The sequence below is a fragment of the Zootermopsis nevadensis genome, unplaced genomic scaffold (assembly GCF_977971745.1).
Source record: "Zootermopsis nevadensis isolate Lab colony 2312 unplaced genomic scaffold, Znev_1.0 Znev_ptg000008l, whole genome shotgun sequence".
Classification (NCBI taxonomy): Eukaryota; Metazoa; Arthropoda; class Insecta; order Blattodea; family Termopsidae; genus Zootermopsis; species Zootermopsis nevadensis.
Window position 1 is genome coordinate 14049141 of NW_028259140.1, and position 8491 is coordinate 14057631.

Below are 8491 nucleotides of genomic sequence, written 5' to 3' on the forward strand. Positions count from 1 at the left end.
AAGCAATCCCAATAATTATAGGAGCGACTGGAACTGTCTCCAAGTCACTCAGAAAATATTTGGCCAACGTTCTGGGGGAACATAACATCAGGGAACTGCATAAAACTGACATTTTATGATCTTCATACATCATTCGAAAGACGCTGTTGTAAATAGCTGTGAAAGGACTGAGATAAATCGTTCCCTAACATGGAAGCTGATTTTTGACTACAGCAGTGGTTCTGAATACTTTGGTGCTCGCGTCAACCTTAGGATATTTTTTTTTGTGGGGGTGGTGACATGCTAGAATTATAATACGGAAGTAAAATATATAGTAATAAGAGTTTACCTACTTTAAATAATGACATTTATTGCGAAAAGTTATTCTAAAATATAGGTGATGAATGTCCGCATACAAGTATGTTCCAACAGGTGAACCAAAAATATCCAGTACCTCAGAGGTTCTTTAGGCCATTAGAGCAGGGGTCGACAAACATTTTTTCTAAAGGGCCAAATAGTAAATATTTTAGGCTCTGTAGGCCAAGAGGCAAACTCGAGGATATTCGTAGGTAAGCCTACTTATGTAACAAGAAAAAACCAAGTTTTAACAAATTTATTGAACAAAATGTAACGTAATAATAATAATTGTTTGAAATACAGCTCTACTAATGAGAAGAATGGAATTGTCTCTTATGAGATAACATTTCACAAAACTGAGGTTTAAATTCAGTACTCCCTATCATCAAAATTGATTGTAAATGTTCATCCGTAAATGCTGACCTGTATTGAGATTTTACATATTTCATCTTTGAAAATGTCTTTTCACACAGGTAGGTGCTGCCAAATACAGATATATATATCCCCGAGCATATGATCTTAATTGTCCGTATTCATCGCTTGGAAGACATTTATAGAATTCTTTCTCTCAACTACTCAACTCGGCCGTTTCATTATAGCGCGTGCTTTGAAATTTCAAAGAATTTAAATATGTAAAATCCGTTCTTACCTCGCGGGCCGTACAAAAAGAGGCGGCGGGCCGTAATTTGCCGACCCCTGCATTAGAGGACTGAAGATTGGCAAGGCTTCTGGCCAGACGGTGTCCCGAACAGGGTCTTCAGACATCTGCCTAAGCGCGCGATATCCTTACTCACGAAAATGTTGAACGCAATCCTCCGCAGACAGTACTTCCCGCCTGCTAGCGTGCTATCCAAATTTAAACCAGAAATTGGCCCCTCACTCAGTTCTTGCTACACCAATGGCGTGCTCTTCGATCCTACAAACTGCGGTCCTACACGAGGTAATCGAGCAGTTTGGGTTCTGACCCAAATATAGCACGACACTAGAGCGGGCCCGCCTTGTTGAAAGGGTCAACAGGAACTTTGAAGAGAAGCGGCTAACCGACGCAGTTCTCCTGGATGTGGCCAAAGCCTTCGACCGAAAGCCTCCTTTACAAGGTGGTCATCTTAAATTTCCCTTCTTACCTGGTGAAAACCATACCCTCTGACTGCCGAACTTTCGAAATGACCATCAAGTCAGCAACATGCGGCCTCGGGTGGCCCAGGGTGGATTCGTCTCTTCTGTGCTATTCTACCTGTGACTGACATCTACGGCGACCAGCCACGTCCAGCTAGTGCAGTACGCGGATGACACGACTCTTGTTACCACGTCCCGTAGTCTATCGCTTCTGGTCAGTTTTCTGGAGGCCTATCTCACAGACTCGAGCAACGGGATATGAAGGTTGCCACAAACGTCTAAAAAAACATCGCTGTGCTCTTCCAGTTGCGACTAACGAACCTCGGGGTGTGGCAACATCCAAATTTACGAAGATCTAGGGATTACATTCTTCGCCGACCACATTAGAACACTAATTTTAAATTAAAGATAGCTGTTGCGGGGAACCCCCTTAGTTCGGCATCTTGGAACGCAACTGTGCCGACCAAGGGCTGACTGAAGTCATCCACGGGTAGCCGACGGGGCCTGATGGTCATCAGACCATCCCTAAAGAGACGGTGAAGTCCGCACTGCACGCATGACTGGCTACCCTACCTCAGGATTTCGGCGTTTTTCCTGTTATAGGTCAAATGCCACAGTATAATTTAAAATGGGTATTGCATACCTACCCCAGTAACTGAGGTCTTTACCCCAAATGACCTCCCCCAGCTAAAACAATTCCAATTCGTTTCGTACACAGGAATCGTCCAGAAAAATGGCGATATCTTGCACATGCGCAGGATTCCGCCTTCGGCCTCCCTTTTGTTTATTTGGTTGGTTGGTTGCTTAGTGTCCGGTATTAATCTTACTTTACTAACAGAACAACTTCTTTTTCCTCTAAGTTACATATATGGGTGAAGAGAAAACAAAGTCCCGATTTCAATCCGTACTTGTACTGCAGCCTTAAAACACTTCACCTGAGCCGCCAACAGCATGAGCGCTAATTTATAAAATTCCTCTAGAACACAAATGTACGAAGAAGCAAAGGTGCTCATGTTGTCTTCTTCTTCTTCTTCTATGGCTCTCCAGTCCGTATTCGGTCCATGGCCTCTTCCATTCGGTCCTCTGTTAGGTCCGTCTGTCCGAGGCTTTGATTGAGATTTCGAAACATCTTCCTTTTTAAGGTACAAGGTTGTTAGCCTTGCGACCAACCCCCAACCTGGAGGACCTGGGTACCTGTCTTAGTCTGACTTGTCCCCCTCGACCAATCTGGCTAGGGAGGCCCTACCAGTAGCTCTTGGGGTCACTGAGGTACTCAAGCCCCACCACCACAAAGTGCAGATACCATTAAGTGGGGCTCATGTTGTCTACAGTGTTCATATTTGCCTAAGCAACAGAGATGACGATAGCGACAATAACAAGGCGTAGAAAAGCCTTAGAAAGGAATTAAATTCGTGATGAATTAACAGAAATAACAAACGCATTATTTCTTCCCTTACTCCTAAAAACAGAAGCGATTTTGAAGATGGCCGTCTTCTGGGTTATTGCGCCGTGTAGTCTAGTCTCATCGCCCTGGTGATGGTGGCAGCAAGGACCTCTGAAACATCGTTGAACTTCTACCAGACTACACGGCGCATCAACCCATAAGACGGCCATCTTTGGACTCACAGCCGTGAAAACCTCAAATCCTACAGAAGCGATTTTCAACTGTGACGGTTTCGGTTAACGATTCTCACTTGTTTATCAGGATTCGAGGTTCTCACTGTGGTGTGTAAGAAGATGGCTGTTGTAACCGCTCATCCGACCTTAGTTTAGTTTTAGTTAATTAATTCTTTATGTTTAATCTTATCTCGTTATAGGATTACGTGTATTTTATATCAATTTATTAACAGTTTCGTATTTCACATTAATTACCACACGATATTTTTCAATTTAGCACATGTTTCTGCATCACACATCTCAAGATGTTTGTTGTATTGACAACTACTTCGGATTTTAGCACCACGTGCTTAGAACGGAAGTGGACATCCGCCTCTAAGTGCTAAAAGTAGCCCTTGCTACATGAGCGGAAAACATATTTAGGGATTTATTTAATTTTCGATCTCACATCTAAATTACACTGCATTTAACTAAATTCTGTTTATTACCCCACAGAAAGTTGTATTTAGGGGAAAGCGTGGGAAACCAGGTTGTGCGAATGTTGTAAGAGTCTCTCTCTTTCATGAGAAATGAGCGGTTCTTCACGCCGAACCCGGACCCTTACGCGAATGGAAATTAATGTTATATCAATCTTGGTTGGAGTCTATAAGTTTGTTATCCAATCAGGAATGAGTTGTCTTCTTGTGATTGTGTCTTAATCCCGGTGTTGAGGGTGACAGATTTCACTCTGATTTGGCACTTAACACTTTCGCACTTGGTACATTTTGGAACCTTAATTAGAAAACTTCACCAACCACAATTAGATTTCAAGTACCGAAGCTACCAAGAGCACGCAAGTGTTTAATAGCTTGACTGTGATATTTTGTAAATTTATCATTTACCACCGATCGTTATCTGTAACCTCAGTGTCAATAAATTGTGGTGACTTCTTCAAAAACAGCAATCCGAGTTATTATTCGCTGATGAGAACCATGCCTTTAACACGACCCGGGATCAGAGTCCACCCTCCGACTAGCTAGGACCCAGGGATACACCCTGAGCTACCCACATCGCCCCTGGGAGCAGAGGCAACTGAGGACCCACCCTGAGACGACTACAGCTCCACGGGGTTCCAACCAGCAGCAGTGAACGGTTACACTGTCCTCTGGGTTGAAGCAACGAGTAGTCTGGTAGCTCGAAGCGATGAAGTGTCAATGCTCAACTGCTCCGAGTTGGATTTCAGTTACAAAGAGAAACGTCAACTTGGTTGTTCAGAATTAGTGTGTGTGTGTGTATGAGGTAATTATCGTCTTCGATTTCCATTGTTATATTCTGAGTGTGATAAGCTTTGACGCTTTAACGTACAGTCTTACGAGAAATCATGCTTTTGGGCAATGCATAAGTGATTCGTGTAGTCTCTAACTTACAGCGAGTTACGTAATTCAATTCCAAATTGTTCTGACGTTTACCATTGTCCTTCTCTTAAACATGGACAATGGAAAAGGTTCAGATAGAGAGTAATTTTAAGAGAAGTTACGTCTTCAGTATGCATCCACATAGGTAGGATGTCATGAAATATTTCAGTAGTGGTCAAGATTTTAAATAGTGGAATGGCTGAACCAAATATATATTATGGTCGAATCAGGACTGAGACGCTTGTGTCGTAAAAAGTGTGGAAAGGAGGTTGGTTTTTGTAAGATTTTTATACTCGACTGTTAATCAACGAGCAGTAAACATATTTGAAGAAGCAAATCTGAGGCATAAATCTTGAAGAGAAAAAAACCGTGTTATAAAATGTAGCAATAAATTAGTCTCATTAATACTGTCGTATATCTTTCCTTGAGTGAACCTTGAAGTCACCACAGCTCAACAACGGTTGGAAATAGGATCAAAGTTCTATCTACGTTTCTCACTCGAAATTATGTCCCGAATTACCCCAGTGCATGACACAAGCTGTAAGACACCTGTATGAAATATTTATTCTCGGTTTTAGTAATGGTGCTGTTGATATTGAGTGAAAAAAAGGAAATTCGACATTGAAAGTAGCAGCGTGATCGAAGAAATAATATAATTTGGAATGCAAAACAAAAGTTTACATTTCTTTTTAATTGTAAGTCGAACGAACACATTGTTAACTCATCAATAGTGCACTCCCGTGTTCTAGTTTGTTCGGTGTTTGAGAGGAGACTGCGGAAACACAAACACCCATTTAATTATTCGTGATTTTTCCGTCTAATCACAATTGTATATAAATAAAATTATACATAACATATTAAAATATCATTTACATATTTGGTAAAAAGTTGTACCAAATATGTAAATGATATTTTAATATCTTATGTATAATTTTATTTATATACAATTGTGATTAGACGGAAAAAAAACACGAATAATTAAATTTTAATTCACAATATGACGCAATTATATCAACTTACAAACACCCATGCCATATCGGTTACTGTAAAAATTCAGACTGTGCTGAAAATAAAGGAAAATAAAACATTTTAGTAATCTTTCAGCATTTTAAATTTCAACCAAATTAACAACATTCTAAACTTCTAATGTACTTTTATCATTTCTGGACATCGGGGAGGAAATTCTTAGTGCAATGTAAAAGAAGCAGGAATTCAACCTGACGATGACCACAGTCGTTCGAAACATATTGTTCAAGTGAACATACAATGCAGACAGTTAATAGATTGTGTGAAACGTGACGGTCAGCAAATCAAAAAAAATCATCAAATCACACCGCGGTGGTACACTACAAACTTCATTCACTTACTTTATTTTCAACATTATTATGCTTTCAATTACGATGTATTTTGCATTCTTGAGAAAATTAAAACGTGTCAATAATTTACAATCATGAAAACAAAGAGAGCTAGAAAGCAGATATTGCAAATCAACATTACTATATAGGATTTGAGGTTTTCATAGCGGTGAGTCTGAATATTGCTGTCTTCTGGGTTATTACGCCTTGTAGTCTGGTAGATTTCCTCCAACGTTCCATCGCGTTGATGACGGAGACAGTATGACCTCTGAAACGTTGGTGGAAAACTACCAGACTACACAGCACAAACAACCTAGAAGACGGAAATCTTCCAACATTACTTGGTTCAGGATTTTGAATCAAAACAAGGAATATAAGATCTCACTACTCTTATAGCTACGATACAAGTTTTTGCATATTTCGTGGTTACCTTAAATTCCGGGACCATCACCTTATCCTAGAAACATCTGTGATTGGCAACATAAATCATTGCAAATCTGCTTCAGTCCCTGAAACAGCCAAGTACTTCCCCGGTAACGTGGATCCACCTTGTTCTCGGAATTTTTGACTTTGCGGCGTCCTCCAGAGTTACATAATTTTCAGCGCAAACAAAACAACATTGGATTATTACAACATATTTCACCGTCAAGGTGTTAGCCTTCGCGAGACGAGGGTAAGCTTACATTACCATCTGTAGGCTTGCTTACTGCGTGAATCCCAAACCCTTGGGCGAATTGAGTTGTGTCGTCTTTCCTGTTCTGTTAAATAGAAAATACATTCTTATAGAATAACTGACATTCTCGCTGCGTAAAATATCCCTTTTCTATGTATAATAATGTAATACAGAACAATTAAATCTTAGGTACAAAATGAAAGCTTAATTGGATCAGTTTCCTTTGATCTGATCGACGTAGAAATAAAGTCACCTCCAAAGTAATGTGCAGGTAATAGAGTTAGTATTCTGAGCCTCATAGAGCGGATGAATACAAACGTCCTCAGAGCCAGAAGTGCAGTTGATAAGATGGAGAACGTCGAAACAAAATGGAAGCGGACTCGTGAGAGAAGGCGTAAAATATCTTTCACATGAATTATTGAAAACGACTCATATCTTATCGTTATTCGTTACTGTGAAATAATTTAAATAAATTGAATAAAAATTTACTTGGATATTATCCATCGTCTATTAAATATAAAACGTAAAACGACGTTTCGGAGATGGGACTCTATCTCCGTCTTCAGGTTCCGGAGGGATTAGCTCTATCTAGTGGGCCCGACTGTGTAGGAACCTGAAGACGGAAATAGAGTCCCATCTACGAAACGTCGTTTTACGTTTTATATTTACTAGACGATGGATAATATCCAAGAAAATTTTTATTCAATTGACTCATCACCATCGTCAAGAAGTTTTAGATTTGATATAATTTAAATAAGCCAAACAAATTCTCACAGATTAAACGAATTTAAACTAAATTTTTAGAGTGGTGTTTCCCAATCCTTGTACCACCAAAGACTAGGTGCTTTGGAGATACGTAGCAGAATGTCCTCCAGCACGAAAGTAAAATCGATGGATTGTGTAAATTTGAATACACGAAGTTCAGATTAGTATTAATATGTAATGTACAGAGTGATCAAAAATTCACGCAATTCTTATTATCATGATATAATATTTATTAATAACTGCAGTCGAACATGTAGCTTTATATAATTGGATGTGAAATTTTGTTCTGTTACTTCGTTGTTCGCACATCTTAATCAACTGTCTCATTTAGGGGAGACCGGGGCAGAACAGGGTATCGGCTTTATTTCGTCTGCAATGCGTTGCCATCTATCGGGACCGGGTGAAATTTCATTAGCATACAGCACAGGGTCGTGTCATGTCAGTCAGCGCCTTTGTGTGGTTACAGTTTCTGAAATAATCACCCATGCTGGATTTTCCATCTATATTTCACAATTTTTTCTCAACTTCCAGTGGCGGTAGGACCTATTCATTATTCATATCCACTTTATTGAATGATGCATGACAGGTGGCTGACGTAATAGGCTGCAATGTCCCTCTCCCTCCGCCCTAGCAGCACAATATCGTGTCTCTTCTAATTGCGCCTGCGCACAGAAGCGGCCAGCGTGAACTTGAACGAGCTGGTTAACAACGCCTGTGACGTTCTGGCTGGAGCTGGTTAAGAAAGACTCTTTACTTTTTCCGTTTTTCAAAGTGGTAGATGGGCTGTTTTTTTAAACATAAACGCTCCGTTCGTTCCTGTGTTTGTTTATCTGCTAACAGCGGTAGTAGGCGTTTGCTCTGAGCAAGTCCACTTCCGTACCTGTGGTTTACCGCTCCCTTATCTCAATACGTCAACCACAAACCACGCAGCACAGAGCTTGGAAAAGATTCTGTAGTTTGTAAGACTTGAGGTTCTCACAGCGGTGAATATGAAGATTTCTGTCTTCTGGGTTATTGCGCTGTGTAGTCTGGTCGATGTTAACCAACGTTTCAGAGGTCATACTGCCTCCGTCATCAGGGCGATGAATATGATATTCATCGCCCTGATGACGGAGGCAGTATGACCTCTGAAACGTTGGTTAACATCGACCAGACTACACAGCGCAATAACCCAGAAGACAGAAATCTTCATTCTGTAGTTTATCTGGAACATAGCACTGCATCCATTGTGTTTT